This window comes from Myiozetetes cayanensis, unplaced genomic scaffold (assembly GCF_022539395.1).
Source record: "Myiozetetes cayanensis isolate MyiCay16 unplaced genomic scaffold, myiCay2020 scf12, whole genome shotgun sequence".
NCBI classification, from domain to species: domain Eukaryota; kingdom Metazoa; phylum Chordata; class Aves; order Passeriformes; family Tyrannidae; genus Myiozetetes; species Myiozetetes cayanensis.
This window is the reverse complement of record NW_026086826.1, coordinates 9,960,755-9,978,993: the sequence shown is the minus strand read 5'-3', so window position 1 is coordinate 9,978,993 and position 18,239 is coordinate 9,960,755. Positions and strand designations below refer to the sequence as shown.

The window sequence follows — 18,239 nt, the reverse complement described above, 5'->3', positions numbered from 1 at the left end:
GAAAGTTTTGCTTAATTCTACCAAGACTTGCTGGTTTTGCTTAAAGGTTTAGCTCTTCACTTTTAAAATGTAGAGTTTAAAACCTATTGGCTTTCCAGTTAGAGATTGTTTTCCCTTCCACTTTGAGGACAGCTAAGCATAAACACCCCTTTAGGCAAGGTTAGTGGTTAGTGAGTTAATGGGTTTGGCAAGCACCAGGTGACTCCTCTTGGTTTAGATCTCTACAAAATAAGAAAGGTCTTCTCCAGCTGTGGAACAGATCGGATGATGCTGTACCTTTCTTGGACTGTATGGGCTCAACACAAGAGAAAACAGAATAAAGCACTGTATAGTGTTTTTAACCCCTATAAATGATATTTGAAACCATAAGAAGTTCTTCAACAGACATTTTCCTAACTCCTACAGTGGCCCATTGCTACAGTTTTCCCTCATGACTATTGTTAAGCTTCACGGCGTATATAACTAGGAAGAAAATCCAATGTCTGAAGATGAGAGATTATGAAACATTAAAATAATTTTAGAAAAGGAAAAAATATGTGTACTGAACAATAATGGATGTTAAGATTATCAGTTGATGTAACTTTTAAATGGCACTAAGTGACTTGAAATGCATGCTTTCCAGTAAGTGCAAAAAGTTTCAAAGTTGCAGTGGATGTATTCAGAGTTGCAGAGTTACTGTATTCAAGTCATGGGAGAATTTATTTTTATTGTATCTGTTCATCTGATTTCACTCACACCAACTGCTGTTGGTTAAAAGTTGAATCACTCATGCACAGCATAAAGTTAACTTCTGGAACACACATGTATCTTAGAGTTACCTACCAAAAATAATTTTATCCATCAATTAAGATGTTCAAATGAGATTGTTGATGTTTGTATTTTATAGAATTTGAAAATGCAAAGACTTTAATTACGCCCATTTGAAAATAAAGAACTTCAATTACTGGGAATCCAACTGATGCAGTACACATTTCTTATTTTTCTTTCACATCACTGTCTTCTACTGTACTGACAGATTAGTTACTTGGAGAATAGCAGGCATCATATTGGTAGTTTTTCAACCTAAAGGGTTATAATTTTTTTTTTTTTCAGTACTTGAAATAACTGAGGGCAAAATTGTGAGTGATCTCAGTACACTTTTAAGAAAAGAAAGGCACTTCATTTCTGTTCCTAGTTATTTGAGATGGAGCTCAATAAACTATGCTAAAACAGCAAAGAAAACGTGTTTAACCTTCGTTGGATTTATTCAGGTGCCTCAAGTAGTTGTTCAGATCAAGCTGGGATGAAGAGATCCAAGCCGGCAGGACTCAGTGCTCCTGCAGGAGCAGGCAGTGTTAGTAATTTGACAGCCTTTCCAGGACCTGTCAGTCTCTGCCTGGAGACTGGCCATAACAGTTCAATTGGCATGTGCTTTTTGCCAGATTAACATGTAGTAGGTCACTTGAATCCTCCCCTTATTGAGTTCATACCTTTTCTTTAATTCTCTCTCACAGTAACCTGTCAGTGTTGATGGGAGAAAACAAAAGCTTTCTCTCTATTTGGGATATTTTTAACAGGTACTTAGCATGAAGATTTTGGTTTACCCTCTTTTTGATTTTCTTGTATAACCTTTACAAATCAAACAATTTTTAACCTATCATATTTTGCTTGTGGCTATGGTGGAGTAGGAGACTCTGCTTCCTTGATCTTGAGGTTAGTGATGATGGTTTGCATTAGTAACTTGGACACCAGTGCATTGATGCAGTAGAGGATTCAGGGCTTAGGAATTTCCAAGTAGCTCCATGATTAAACTGAGCACAAAGGTAATTAGGAAAAAAGCAAAATACTTTTAAACCTTTAATTTAGTCCAGCTGATATTCAGGAAATCAACAGTCAATGCAGTGAATATTTTATTTATATTTTGATTTTTCCCTCTTATTCCTTTATGTAACAAAATACACAGTTAATTTTATTGTTACTGCCTTTTATGTCAATTTTCTTCAAGCTTTGAGGGCTACTGGCAAATTCAAACCTTTTAATGGCATTAGATGATTAGATGACCTGTTAGGCGTTCATGTGTTAACTGTAGCAGTTATAACACAAATATCAAGGGTCTTGCCAGTAGGTGGATTGTCCCTCCTTTTTTAACATAATGAAGGGTTTTCCTTTCTAGGATTTTTTTTCTGTGTATGTGCATACATTTTGAAATTTGTTAATTGTGCCACAGTAACACTGACAGTGCCATTTGAAAATGTTATGGTCCTGATAACACCTGGTAGATGTTTGCAATAAAGACTCCCCTTTTTAATTACACTATAATTAATACAAAACAAATCAACAGGAAGTGCTACTTGACACAGCATGTTGGCAGTTAGCTGGAGTTTAAAAACAATAAAAAAACATCAGTGAGTTTAATAAAGATTACTTTATGAATGGGTTTTTATTGTGGTTGCTGAAGTAATCAAATTTCAGATTATGGCTTCAGGACAGTTTTCTGCCCACTGTCCCTGTGTGATAGTTTTCATATATTCTGACCTATTTTTCTTCTTTCTGAAAACAGGAGAAATAAAATGTTTGAGAAGCCCTAAAGAGGATAACAAATTGAATTGACCACTTACTGTTCCTGGCACTCAGATTTTATGATCCTTACCTCCCTGGTGACAGAGTGAACTATTCAGCAGCACTGTGTGAGAGTTACAGATGATGAAATTTGGTGAAGTTCTTTCAAATCAGAACCACTACACTGATTTACATCAAATGAGGGCCTGTCCGCTGTTGCTATGTTACATTTGTAGCAAATGCTAATTGATTTTGGTGCATAGAGATCCTCAGAGAAAAGTGAGAATTGTTACTGAGTGAATCCCACTGTGCCAAGCTTCAGTTTCTGGATTTCAGTGCAGGATGCTCCTGGAGAGGACATGAAATCCTCTTTATGTGAAAGAACACTAGAAAAATAACTCTGCCACAGCCTCAAAATGGGTTTGAGACTTCAGCACTCTTCAGTTCGGGCTTGATCAAGAACATCAAGTGATTTTCATAAAGGAGCCCTGTGGTTTGTGGGTGTGTGTTTGTTTGTTTGGGGTTTTGTTTGGTTTTTGTTTGTTTGTTTTTGTGGCAGGATTGTCGATCCAAATATCTACCCGTATGTGGTTGTCCCTTTTGAATGCAGAGTTTCTCCTGTTTCATTCTTGCATAATTTGTTCTGTTAGACTTTTGGATAAGGTGAAGAGACTGCAGAGGGAGGAAACTCCATGGGATGGCTCTTTCACTCATCAGTCTTTATAGAAGCAGCTGAGTTTGTTAACTTACACAGGATATCCGGTCCTGACAGCTAAAATTTAGGTGAGAGGAACCCTGTTCTCAGTCACTGAACTCTAGCTGCCTTTTTCCAGATAGCAGAAATCCAGGGAAGCAGATTATGTGCATCAGGCTTCGAAATATTGCTCAAGCCTGTGTAGAGAATTAACTCTGTTCTTTATTGCAAAGATCATCTCTAGTTCAAAGAACAGATTGCAAGTGACCCGTACACACTGTGGGTGGCTGACTCTGCTAATCAGTATTTTTAGATGGAACTTTTTTGTGGAAGTGGGAAGAAATACAGTACAGAGAAGGAAAATAGTATATGTAGATGTCATGTGTTTTGTGGGTCCAGTAATACAATAATAAATTGATGAATACAGTGTTGGTTTTCTTCTTTGTGGCTGAAAGTATGTACATAATTTGCAATGCAGACAATGATGAAAGGGCTATAATTTCAATTTTAATCTCTTTAATGGACTATCTCTAAGACTTTTTCTCAGTTTGGTCGACTATGCTGTTTTATTTTTGGCTGTTTCACAGTGCTTATTTTTTAATTTAAAGAGAAGTACTCTTAGATTGAATGAGTCTCACTGTCATATATGCACATATATTTTCATGAGGAACACTCACACTGGATTTTTCCAAGACAGTCTTGGTTTGCTAGAGAAACAAGCATCAAGAAACCACCAGGAATTGTGCTGATTTAGTGTACATCTGCTCTCTTCTCCAAAAAAACCCCACCATTCTGGAGATCTGTGTAGCGTCACAGTTGTATATTGAAACAATACTGGAAAAAAGCAGAACAAACTGAAATCAGGATCCCTGAGGATTCCTTCCCATTTTGGATGTGAATGTCACAGGTGTTAGAAAAGACCAACTTAATCCTAAGTTATAATCAAAAGGAATAGAAGTAGTTTGTGATAACTCCCAAGTTTTCACATTAATAAAGTGTGGAAAAGTTCACCCTAGAGTTACAGAAGGTTGTTGTACAGGCTTTGGTCCCTGCTGGCACAGATCTTTAACATCTCAGCATGAGATAAGATGCAGACATGACGACATAGTGTGTATTAATCTTGCTGAGTCCTTATGAGAGTCCTAATTGTTCCAGCAATTGCTTCCTGTAAGAGGTTGGCTATACTGGGTACATTAGGGAGAGGACAGTGCTGAATAGAATGAATTGTGTATTCAGATGTACTTTAGCTTGTACTTTAGTTGCAAAAAGTGGAGAAAATCTTGTCTGCCTGCCTTGAAAGTAAGGGGGTGATGTCTGGAGGAAGAGTTCCAATGCTTGACAATTAATAATAGCACTTTGAAGAGAAGCTTTTAGCAGAAGGCAAGCATGTAGGTTACAGAGAAGTACAGAGAACAATGTATTTTTTGTGCTAATACATTGAGATCAAATAACTCATTAATAGGAGAATAATTTATAAGGATGATGCAAGTAGAAGAGTAAGTTCTTCTAAATATTAATCTATTGCATATATTATTTATTGTAATAGAAGTTTGAGTAGTAGACATGGGAGACCAAAATGCATTGCAACTTGTAGTAGAGTTCACAAAGTGCTTTTTTAAAAGAAATTTCCCATAAGTGAAAAATGCTGGTGTAATGTTTTGGTGAGATGCTGGAAAAGCAGTAAAGTTTGTTAATGCATCTCTGCGCAGTGGTGTGAGAGAGAAACTTCTTTGTCATGGTGCAGTATGAAGTCTGCAGGGCTCTGGGCAGAGCTTGCAGATAAAGGAATTAGGGTCACTCATTCTGAGGAGCAAATAGTGTGACATTACTGCAATGGGGAGAAGGTGTAACTTACCTGTGGGGTATTGAACCAGGCACAGGAGAACTGGATGCTTGAGGGTGTAGGAGCCTGGCTGTGCAATGGAGCAGTTTTACCTGAATGAATCAAAGATGTTTGTTGTCTCCAGGTTTTTAATATTTAAAGCTTATGAGAAAGATCTTAACATATATATTTAATATATATATTATATAAGATATAGAAAAGCTTTTCTATAAAAGTAGGAATCACTAACAGGGTCCTGTGGTTTCATAACAATATCTTAGAATCATAGAATGGCCTGGATTGGAAGGGACCTTAAAACATCATTCAGTTCCAACTCCCCCACCATAGGCAGGGACACTTTCCACCAGACCAGGTTGCTCAGAGCCCCATCCACCCTGGCCTTGAACACTTGCAGGGATGGGACAGCCACAACTTCTCTGGCCAGCCCATGTCAGGGCCTCACCACCCTCACAGGTGAAGAATTTCTTCTTCATCTCTAATCTAATCCTCCCCGCTGTGAGTTTAAGCCATTCCCTCTTGTCCTGTCACTCCAGGCTGTAAACAGTCTCTCTCCGTCTTTCTTATAGGCTCCTTCAGGTACTTGAAGGGCAATTAGGTGATCTTGAAGCCTTCTTCTGTCCATACTGAACAATCCCAGTTCTCTCAGCCTTTCCTCACAGCAGAGGTGCTCCATCCCTCTGATTACCTTGGTGGCCTCCCCTGGACTTGCTTGAACAGGTCGATGTCCTTCCTGTGCTGTAAATCACACTTGGGAAGAGAAACTCTTGAGTTTTGGCACCTATAAAAGTGTCTTATTGACCTTCCCACCTCCAATCTAACATGCCAAAGGTTACGTTTTTAAAGTCAGAGAAGCCCATTACATTTTGTTGTTATAGCCTTAGGAGCTGTGCTACAGTGTTCCTAATAATATTTCAAAAATACAGTGCAAAAAACAGCTCAGGGAAGAGTCAGGGTATGGAGAAGAGACAGCTGCCATTATAGGTACAATGTGTTATTAATCACAGCCTCCCTTTTGTTGACTGAATAATTGTGTATTTTATAGTAACTTGTGAAACAGTCTGTTAAAAACTGGAATGGGATACCTTTTAGTTGTTTTTTTCAAAAGTGTTATCTGCTGGCCTACTTCTTCAGGAATATGTGTAGATGATTATGTATGTATTCTATTTTTGAACAGTCTTTTTGTAGTGCAAAGCCTTACAGATTTCTGTCATTCAAAAACCTGACATGACTCTGACTCCCCTCCTGTGATAATTCTGATTGATCACTGATGCTTTTAAGGCACTGTTACAACCTGCAGAAGAATTCTTAGTGTGTGACAGAAATGTATCCTGCTTATTTTGAAGAAGTGGAGTCCATATATGTTCACAAAGATTTGTAAAACAGTTTCTTGTATATCTTTGCAATGATTGTAAGTCTGACAGTGTATTGTAATTGAGGCTTCAGCATTCTTTGTATTTTGTGAAAGCTTTTGTTGTGTTTTGTACCATTCTTGTATCATTTTCTGGCACCTGTTGATGTTTGAAAGATTGTTGCCATGTTTCAGTGCAGAGGTTTGGGTAGAAAACAGCTTTTCTGATGTTAACTGCTGTTAACTTTTCTGAAGTTAGTCAGAGATGCTCTTCCAGCCGTTAGGTGATTGTTGTTGCTGATTCAGTTGTGTGTAGGAACGTGTTCTGCTTAACATAAATAAAATGCTGCCTGCCCGTGGGTTTATGCTGTGGTAAAACAGACCTTATCGTGCTCTACTTTAATGCTTTGTGCTGCTGTTGTGTAGCTGTAAATCTTACAGACAGGGATTCTGTCCCCTGGGGATCCAGTTTTCCTTGTACCCAAGTGAGCAGTAAAAAAAGCTTTTCACCTGCATGGAAACCTGCAGGCCTTTAAGCTCTGCATGTGCTTCTGACATCAATGCCTTCATATATATTGGATGTAGGTAGAAAATGTAACACCACTTTCTGAAATGGCCATCATAGCTTCCTAATGAGACACTTGGATTTTTTTTCCTCTTATGACAGAGTTAAATGTTACGTATTAGCCATAATGCTTAAATTGATGAAGTGTAAAACTAGTGAAATGGGTTACCGGGAAAGGAAGTGAAAATATTATGAACCATATGCCCTAATTTATGTCTTCTTAGAAAATTCATCTAATGAAATTAAGTGTTTGGAATAATTCAGCTTACAATATTCAACAAGAAGTACAGCAGTAATGGTAGGATGATTTTACTTTTAATATAGTAAGGAAGTTACAACTCCTTTTCTGGGGAGGAACATGAAATCTCAGTGTGTTGAGGTCCATGTGCATCATCAAATCGTTTGGATTTTTTCCCTGTGAACAGGCTTACGCAATTTGGTGTAATTGAGTAGCTGTGACAGCAGCTTCTGCTGTGTTCTTTGTGACCCTAAACAGAGGCAAATAAGATGCACGTTCTTGACATGAGTTCTTAATCCGTTTCCTGGTACCCTGAGTTAGTTCTCCTTTCCTCTTGGCTCCTTATCTGGATGCAGCTCCTCTCTTACAGATGATTGTCTCATCCACTCTAATCCTCCCACTCCCCTGAAGCAGTTTTTACCTCTTGACTCCCAGACTAAACCTCCCAAGTCCTCCATTATTAAACAGCACTTCAAAATTCTTCTCTTCTGCTTCTTGTGATACAAGACTACATGTCAAAGTCTATTCCTTTTTTCTCTGGTCTGATACTTGTATTTTATGCATTCAAACTCAGCAGATTTCTGGATGCCTTGATGGAAAGGCAAACCTCTTGCTGTCACTTCCTCTGTTTTGTGTAATTTCAGTTCAGAGCAGTAATTAAAGAAACAGTCCATTTTCCAGGACAATGTTAATAGGAATGTGCATGCACAGTTTAATGCATTCTGGAGACTGCAGGAGGGATGGTAGTATAGAGGGATTTTAGTATAAAGGAGTCAAAAAGAAGTGTGAAATCTCATTTTATATTTTAGGTAGTTTTGGCTTTAGGATTTTTGGGTTGTGGCTTTTCTTGATGTTTGTTTGTTAGGGGGTTTTGGGTTTGTTTTTGTTTGTTTGTTTGTTTTTTGTGGGGGGTGGAGTTTTTTTTTAGTATTAGTAAAAAAACCCCAAATCCATTATATGAAGACCAAATATTACTCCCGGTTTCAAAACTCAGAAAGCTTTTCAAAAAACATTCATGATGATTATTTAACATGGTCAAGACATAGTATTTCCCAACAGTCTAAGTCTTGGAAGTGATTCAACTCATTCCTCTTCCCTCATGTCCTGAAAAGCACACCAGACACCCTTGACATGTAAAACTGTAGCCTGAACAGTTAAAAATCTGGCAAAGTTGCAAAGCAATTGAAAGTAGTGGGAAGTGTCAGACAACCTTATCCACAGTGTATGTGGCCTGGCTTTGAGCAGAGAAAATTAAACTAGGTAACTTATTTAAAGGGAATTATTTAGCAGTGTTACTGTTCATGGCAGCTTCATAAATAAACTGCACAGAATTCCTGGTGATATATCAGACCTTGAGATCAAAGATGTAAGAGGTGGTTGGAAGAGCAGATTGTGTAGGGATTATGTACTCATTAAGGTACTCTGGGTCTGGTTGTTTCAGTCAATGGAACATGTGTTACAGCTGATGACTCCTGTGAGGTGGAGCACAAGGGTCATGGATACCAAGGGTCCTGTTGACTCCAGTTGATGAGAAAGAGAAGAATTTAAACTATGCTGGAGTTTGGGTCTAAGAAGAGAATGTAAAATGTGAGGAGCTTGGAAAATGGATCCAGCTTGATGAACCCTTACACCTGGGAAGTGATTGAGAGCTTCTGAAGAAGGAATGCAGTATGTGTAGTCATAGTTCTTGAGCAGATTCAGGTGCTTTGCCTTTTGTAATTGTTTTGCAGTTCCGATGCTGCCAAACTACCTTGTGGTGATGATTCAGATATTTCTTATCAAGAGTTTTCCTAGCAATTGGTATGTCATTAGCAAGAACATAGTAAATGTGAGGGTGGTGAAGCACTGGATTGCCCAGAGAAGTTGTGGCTGCCCCATCCCTGAAAGTGTTCAAGGACAGGTTGGACAGGGCTTGGAGCTACCTGGGATAGTGGAAGGTGTCCCTGCCCATGGCAGGGAGTTGGACTGAGATTATCTTTAAGGTCCCTTCCAACCCAGGACATTCTATGATTCTTTCTTCTACCACATAATACCAGTATTGACTCTTGACTTCAATTTTCGGGAACCTGTGAAAGTGCCTCCACCTCTATATTTTTCAGGATAATCATTGTGTTTTTAATGGCTATACATGTCTGAAGCATTTTGCTTAGGAAAGTGAGTTTGGAATTTGTTGTTGGAATTCAGTTGGAGGAAGATATAAATAAAAATATAAATAAAACCAATATTACTCTCCTTGGGTGTTCACTAGAGAATTCAAGAGATGCAAATGCTAAATCAGTGAGTGGAAATGTCATCCTTCAAAGACGTATGAAATACAAGGATTATGATAAAAGTCTTGTGCACTTTAAGGTAACTGAGTTACAAAGAAAGCTTGTAGTTCACGGAATTATATCCATGAGTCTTTTAATATCCTCAGGTTGTTCTTTATCTCCTGTGGAGCATTTCAGAATTTGTTTCCCTGGAGGTGACTGAAGTAAGGCAAGAAAAATCCTACCTGATCTTTAATAATCCTTCACACGCATGGTAATACTCCAGAATTATACTATCATTGGATAATTTGCGCTTAAATCTTTTCATTTTTATGCTCCCATCCTAAAAAAAAAAATCCTTTAGTGTTATAGGGAGCCAGAGATTGCATACTTGAAATACGTTGGCCTTGTTGCCAGTTTAGTCTCATCTGCTTAGACTGATTTATTGTGGTTTTTTTTTTTTTTTCAGAGGGCAAGACTGAAAAATACATTTCTCCCATTATAGTTAATAGATTCAGGAAGTAATTTGCAGATCAGGAAACAATGGATCTCATCTAATAAAAGCACTGCCTAGGTAATTCATAAGGAAGATAAACTTGTATTGTTAAGCTTGCACATTTTACTCGTATTTGTAGACCATATATTGCTCTCCTGTGCTTTCCACCATTAAGCAGTAATGTTATTGCATTAGTAAAAAAGCACTGCTGCTTTGACTGGCTTTCCAAACCACACACGAAATCAAATAATGCATTTTACTGAATTATGAAGAACTGTGTTATTTGTTTGTAACCGCTCACTTAGCTATTGCTCTCAGGGCTCCATGTTACAATTTAATCACTTCTCTGCGTCTCTTGAGTTCACACAGGCTGGTGTGAGGCAGTGAGGGGACAAAGCAAAATGATTGGCAGCTAAATGTTTCAATCAGTCAAGATACTGATTTATTTCTTTGAGGAGGAGTGTAAAGGAAGGAAATGAGAACGCCTGTTTTTTGTTACTGATGCACTGAATAGTCATCAGTTAAACTGTGGAGGTCATATATATGTGCTGAAATCTTGAGAAGGGGAAAAAACCCACTAGAGTGTGTCTTGTCACCCACATTGCACACAGTCTGTGGGAAGCTTCTGATGTTCAGCATGTCCTGAAAAAGCAGCACAAAGGATGAGTCTGGAATCTTTTCACTTACAGGGTTTTCATCACAAAAGAAGTGATATGAAGCATTAAAAGGCAGGGTGTTAGAAATTCTTATAGCTGTGAAGTTTTTAACTGTATCCAGGATGTTGATATTGCAGAATGTTTAAATTGCACCAAATTAATTGCTATGGGGAAACTGGTATGAATATCTGTGCCAGTGGATGCCTTTTGGAGTAAAAAATATAACTCAATTAGAGCAAAAATAGGAGTAAAAACATTGGTGGAATATGTTAGCCGTACTTTAAAAATGTTCATAGGTATGCCTGAATAGGAACAGATGGATTAAAGTTTTCATTGCTGACTTTGCTGCAATAGAAATCATGTAATTTTACATCCCCCTTGAAATGCTGTTTTTAATATGAAAAAATAATAATTGTTAGATGGTCAAAGCAATAAATATCCTATAGCAAACCTGACAGCATTAGATGATAGAGATAAGAGGTAGAAAAGTTCAACTGAAGTTTTTTGCTAATGGTGTATAACCCCTTCTTTTGCCTTATTCTGTATTCCATCTGAACTCATACGGATATAAAATCCAGAGGAAGCATGCAGATAGTTTTGAATGAAATTAGGTCTTTCTAAGAGTTTAAATCTCCAGAGCCCAATGAAAATCTGTGCTCAACAATCATTGCTTTTACAGTAAGGAAGATACGTTACCTATCAAGAGACTGCTTTAGTGGGGTATTCCCTAGAAAGCCCACTCTAGCCTAGCCTACATTTCACGTTCTTTCTCTAACCTAAATCCTGAGGTTTTCAAACAGTTTCATAAAATGTATGCACTGAAATTTGATGAAAATGTGGCTGCATAGAAAAAGAACTGCTTTAGGAGAAGCTTTTAGTGCTGACAATAGGGAAACTTTTTACTGCCTCATGGAAAACTGCATGGCTGAAACTGTGGCTACAGGGAGAGAAAAGGGGACTGGCCTCTTGGTCAGAGGAGAAATTTCTAGGTTTGCTGCTAAATGCACTCTGGGAGAGTGAAGGTATCTGTGGTATGAAATGATAAAAGCAGCCCATTTTATTGCAGGGACTGGATGGCAAAGGAGAAGCCCCACTACTTGGTTACACTGATTTCTGGATGTTTTATGCCTGTTACAGGTGCTGCATCCAAATGAATTGATATTTCTTTTGATGACACCCATTAAGACAGATTTTGAGGCCTATTTTGTCTCTTTCATAGGGAAAGTGCAAGATATGGTGATAGATATATGAATATGATAGTTGTGGAAGATAAAGGAAAAGAGAAAATGTGCTGTGGGCAGGAAACAGCTACTTCAGCGTTTCTTTTCCCTCCTGTCTTTTTTTTCTGAGCTAACAGTCCATTCAGTCTGAATACAGATCTGTTCTTAATGTGTTGAACTGCATTATTTACTCCACTACTGCAAGCCAAATTGTTATCCCTGGAGATAGAATTGCTAAGTTGATTTAATGGAGCTTTGTTAATCTAGAATTTCATTTATATCTTCTCTTGGATCTGTGCACTGTAGCTTTTTTGTGTTTAGTAAGTATGATTCTGACAAAAAGGCACAAATATACAGTGATAGCAGCTCTTTAGCTTTTCGATACCTGCAAGAAGAGGAGACCCTTGTCTTATAAGAAGCATTTAAAACTTGCTATTAAGTCCTGTAGCGCCTGTGTTCGCAGCACATCGATCCTTTAGAAGTGAGACACTGAAGAAGCAGATCTCTATCGTGCTCCTTGGCTGTGAGTGATTACTGAGAAACACAGAAAAGACTACCTGAGTGGTTTATTTGTAATCTACTTAGTCGCTACATTCCTTACTCCTGCATGGTTTGAATGCCACTTGCTACAACCACCGGTTGAAAACACAACCAACCACTGGCTGAAAAGATCTACAGTGGTTAAAAATACTGTGAGAGAGAGGGAGATAGATCAGATAGTCCTCTGGAAGAATATGGAGAAGGACTACGTAAAAGAGAGAATTTGCAAGCCTGGAATGTGTTTTTCCCTACAGTATCTATTTCAATTTTCTGTGAAATGACTTTCAATATTTAGGTTATTTCACGTTTTGTTATAATCTCTTGGAGGGAGACCAGATTTGAGATTTACAGCCTGAAAACAGGTTGAAATGGTTCTTGATGATGTCTGAAATATTTTGCAAGGTTTTAGCAGCTGAAATGGTGTAGATGAGTGCATAAACAAATAATAACATTTATTTCCTGTATTGCAATCCCATTCCCTAGAAGTGTGGAGGTGCATTGGAACCCTCTTTCCCTTCATTTCCCTGCATGATACTAGACACTGTATAGAACAGGGGAACTCCCTCCCCCCAGTTATGTATCATAATGCTTGATAGTAGAGACAGTAGCAATTTTCTGATGAGAAAATACCAGAATGATGGGACTCTGGTTTTGAGCTAGTCAGTGGTGTCAGTATTCAGATATCAACATCTTTAACCCTTTCTTTCTTGTTGATTAGATCACACAATAAATAGCATATTCAAGATGAAATTTTAACAACAAATAATTGGCTTTGGAGAACTGTGTGGTACTGAAGATGCTTGTTTGGCAGCAACCTGTGGTGCTGTAGATAGGAAGGGTCGGAAATGGGATGAGTGCAAGTTATTAGTGGTTTAAGAATATTATGTGTGATAAAAATGATAATTGCAGTGTCATTCTCCCACATGAAGGAGAGAACTATGAAAGAGGCTACTAAAATGGTTTCTTTTCAGTCATGTTTTGAGTGGACTGAGTGGAGCAAGACTGAGATTTACAGACAAGAAGCTGTAGTAACTGGCTGCTGAGCCAATAGCTCATAGACAGGCTATGCAGAATTTAAATTAACCCATGGATCAAGGTGTTCATCACAAACTGAACCTGGTCACTCAGTACTGTCTCTAAGGAGGGAGGGGAGAAAAGTTTCCATCTAACCTCTCAGCTGTCCTGTCTTCCTCAAGAAAATGCATCCACTAGAGCTTTCCAGATTGCTTTGCATGAGGCCTGATCTGATGCAGGAGAACGTGAGCTCTGGCTACTGAGCAAAGTAACCATCTCACCTGGCTTGAGTAGCATTTACCATGGGGAATAAGATTTTCTGCAACAGGTTTTTATAGGATCAAGCTGCTTCTTGCTGGATTTGTTTGCGTTGGCATGTTTGTGTATTTCTTAATGGAAAAAATTGAAAGTTCTGAATTATCTGTGACATGCTGAGTGTTTAAAGTTTTTTGCTTGCTAACAGTTTTCTGGTTTGTGTTTGTTTGTCCATCAAGTCTCTTCTTTCCTAAAGTATTTTGTCTTTTCAGAGCAATCTTCAGCTAAAAGTGAGACTAGATTTACACCATGAGCAGTTTAGTGTCTTGAAGCTGAGATTTGTGTTAGGGAAAATATGGTTGTGATGCAAGGACAAAAGGTAGTCTTGCCCAGATTCCCATGTTGGTCCATAATTAATGTATTTCTTTCCTGTTAGTTTCAAAGGATTTCTTTCTAGTCAGGAGTTAAATGAACCCATTCAATGTTTATATTTATGCAAATGATCGTTGTGTCACTCCAGTTGCAACACTAATGAAAAAAAGCCAGATATTTTACATGCCTTTGAGTATTAAAGTGATTACAATTACCTACATAAAAGCAGTTGCTTTATTAATTAATTAACTTGGAGAAAAAAGGCTAGTGACCCTCTGAAGTAATATCAATAACTGAAACATTAATTATGTAAATAAGATCTGTCTTTACTGTTCATTACTCATAGTTTAACATCAAAATTGCCTTTTAAAATAATGCCTCATTCATATATTTCAATAAATATCTAATCTGCCTGGTCTGTCACTTGAATCTAGAATTTGAGACAAAGACTCTGCAGTGACATGGGTACAGACCCTGTGGCATTTCCTTTGAGCCACCAGCACTCAGTTCCTAATTGCTGGGCTGGCATTTTTTAATTTTTTGGGGGCATCATCTCTGAGGCAGCAGTTCCCTCTGGGAATGAGTTCTTGCAAAATTTGTGTCCAGGGAGATGGAGTTAACTGCATTTCATAGGTGAGGGAGGAGAGGAAGAAGCAGCAAAATATTTGAAGAGCTTTTGTGACTCTCGTGGTTTCAAAAGGGAGGCTGTAGCAGAGCTGCAGAACCAGCCCATTTCCAAGTCCTGTTTGAGGCTGCTGAGATGTAGAATTACTAAGCAGAGGGAATAGTACCAAGACAAACCAATACCACAGTTAGACACAGTGTTTGGTTGCTGTGAACTTGTGTGCTCAGTAAACTTGCTGCTCCTTTTTGCTTTTTGAAAATGTGACTGTATGCCTCCTGGCAAGTGCTGCAGGTGATTTCGTACAGGCTATGAGAATACTTCCCCTGTATTTTCTCTGCCTTCTTATTTTCTAAAGTTTCACAGAGCATGTTAGCAAATTCTGATGTAGGATTCCTGGTGGGTCTTATTCCATTTCATATCCCTAAAGAAAACAGTCAGAGGTTTTCAGAGCTACTTCTTGCTCAGGTGTCTGAGTATACCTGTAAGAGGAGAAGGAAGAGCTGTGTTTCTTTTTCATAATATCAAAAGCTGTGATGCAAATAATCTTGTTTCAGTTCTCAGTGTGCAGACAAAAAGTAGTAGCTCTGCAGTCCCAGAAAATCTTTTACTCCCCACTCCCTGAAGAGTACCTGCTTATAAACCTAAGATGTTCAGATTTCCTGTTTTTAATGCCTTAGCACTCGCTTTGTGCATAGCAGGAAGGGTTGATGAAGAAATATGCGTGTGTCCCCCCCCTTTTCCTTGTAGCATGATAAATTGTGGAAGTCCTGATTGAAAATTCTAATCACAGCCTTGCAGTCCTTCAGAGCACAACCCTTGACAGTTGATTCACTCCTTTTCATGCCTACTGCCTCTGACTGCTCCTGGTGCCTCTTATGCATGAGTCTATCATTAGCACACAAAGCATGATGGATTGGTTGGGGTACCTCTCTCCTTAGAACCTGGGAAATGCTTCTTTTTCAGAGTCAAAGAACCTGTGTGTGAAATCGTCATGAATGAGAGAAGAAAGTAATACAGTATTGGATGTGCCTGTTTGCTGCCACTGTTTAGGGAGAAAATGATGCATTATGGGGACTGTAAGTATATGGCCTGTTTGTTTGGGGTTTTACTCCTCACTAGTGAACGATGCAGAAAATCGTAAATTTTAAGCAATGCTTAAGCTGAGTCAGGCAAATGCACAGAAGTTGTAGTATTTTTTTGGAAATCACTTCCAATGTAAACACTTCCAAAATCCTACTTAAAGATCAACCTGTTCATGAAATCTTTTAACTTTCAGTGTGATCTGATGGCTGAAGTGGTTACAAATAATGACTTCTGGTACTTGCTGTGGACTCCGTTTGCTTTTGTGGATTCTCTTCTATAGACCCTTTCAACGGGAAACTTTTGCAAATGTTTGCATCTTGCAAATGCTTTTATTCATCTGTGTGACTTGGCATTTAATGTTTCAGTGAACAAGACAGTTAAGTTTTGGCTCCAGTGAAAGATTGATAGGAACAATTTTCGAATGTGGTATCACAACAAAGTGAAAATATGTCATGTTCAAATACTGAGCTCTGATGCATCATGTGGTCTTGTAATAAATGAAATAGCACTACAGACCTGACAGATCTGCAAGAAAATGGTTTTAAATTTATGATGATTAATTTTCAAGATGAACTGCAATGAAAAAAATTGTTAGTAGATACTTAAGGTAAGAGGAAACAGCTTTCTGAAATGAGAACAGGCAGGTAATGATAAAGCTGCCTTCACTTTTATATCATGTTTTCTTAAATTTTTGCAATGGGGAAATTGATATTCTGGCTTCTGCAGCTGGCATTAACAGCTAGTCATGGAAGTGTAACATCTTCTGGGAATTCCTCTTCTTGGATTTGTACTATTGCTTGGTGCTGGTTGTCTCAGAAATAGGAGTATCACAAAGCAAGGCTGCAGACTTTCTGCCAGGTCTGTGATTCTCTCAAAGCTATGAAAATAAAATAGCACTGAACTTAGTGAGAAAACAAAAGTAGCTTGATAGTGCCTTGAAAGAAAAACAAACCTTTCTGAAACTCAGCGTGTTAATTTATCTTGAGGATTTACCACTTGAATATTGACATTGTTTTGCATTAGGACAGTTAAATGTAAAGAATATTGTTTGGTAGAGTATCAGCCAAGTTATTTAAACATTGTTAGGTAGTTTCAGGCTAAAACTAGGCCTTGATAGCTCTTATACTTTGCAAGAAGTCAGCCACACATGGCAAGTGCTTAAGTTTTATTATTGATTTAGGTTTATTTCTAGCAGTGGGGTTCCTTGCTTCGCTTCTTTCCATTTCACTGGGTTTGCACAGATGCCTTGGCAATCAACAAGTGCAGAATCGCTTTCTGCACCCATTAGGACTTTGTAGTTGCTGGCAAACATGAAGTGAATGAAGGAACCATACACTGGGACAGATCCTGGATCCAATGTAAATTGGCAGAACTCCGTTGCCCTGCACAGCTGATTTGAAGTTGTTGTTCTATGCTGTTACAGATCAGAAACTGCATTAAACTGAGTGACAATTATATGTTAACTCTTTGTTTGGTAGCATTTAATTAGACCAACTTTGACCACTTGCTTTTTGATTACAAATTGCCAGTTGAAGACTGTCTTAAGTAGATACAGGCTTTTACATATACACACATACAGAGACCATCTAGTCAATATATAAAATAATATACTGAAGCAGTGACTTTATTTTGCTGCTTATTTGAGTATTTGTTCAGCAGTTTTTACCCTTGCAAGGCCTCTTTGCTTTATCTAATGTCTCTCTTGTAATATCAACTCCTACCAAGTGCAGGAAGGTAAAAGTGTTAGTTTGTTTTAGAATTGAGAATACTCTGGAAGACTTTCATGATCAGGACTGATCAGTTACACTGCGGCATTTACAATTGGATAGAATTCAAAGTTTCTTAAGCATAAATGTTCACAAGCACTCCGTGTCTCATGTGAATGTGTTGTTTAGTGATTCTGATGTCTGTTAGCACCTGACATGAAGTGACCAGAAAACTGTATTCATAACTTTCAATAACAATTGGATTGTATCTCTTTTGCAGTTTCTGACAGGTTTAGCTCTCAAATAACCCTTTGTTTTTTACCATCTGAGCTGATAAAGCTTTATAAGCTTTGGAAGTTAATTCAGGGAACATTTGGGTTGTACTTGCCATCGAAGGAGAAGTTCTATGTGTAGGGAGCTGGGTTATATTTAGGTGTGTAAAATTTCGTGATTCTCCTAAGGACTTATATTGTCTGTAGTTACACACAAGATCCAATGGTTTAAAGGCATTAGAAAAGTGTTTTATTTTAAAAAATAACTTCTTTTTTCAGTTCACTATTTTGTCTGTGTTGAATTAGATTTTCTCGTACGTTTAGGTCAGTGAAATTTCATCTTCCCTTTCATTACATAAGCATCATCAGAAAAGATTTCATGAAATGACTGTAAAGACACATCCAAATTGCTCTGTATTACCATGGAGAGCTGCAGTTCTGGCCTTTGTATCTGTACCCAAATGAACTTCAATGCAGGCAGCAGGAGCACTGCTCGTGTGCCAGCTGTGCCAGCTCTGTTTCAAG

The 18,239-nt window shown here is 38.1% G+C and overlaps 1 protein-coding gene across 26 annotated transcripts in view; it reads left to right on the top strand.

The window, feature by feature from the left end:
• Positions 1-18,239, top strand: part of DAB1 (DAB adaptor protein 1) — a 433,401-nt gene that overhangs the window by 288,452 nt on the left and 126,710 nt on the right. For 8 of the 26 annotated variants that reach the window (XM_050307490.1, XM_050307506.1, XM_050307484.1 and 5 more), the window contains one exon: positions 15,617-15,729. The exons of the other annotated variants lie outside the window; for them this stretch is intronic. The gene's annotated coding sequence lies outside the window, so the exon portion shown is untranslated. The remainder of the gene's footprint in view (positions 1-15,616; positions 15,730-18,239) is intronic. 26 annotated transcript variants of the gene reach the window in all.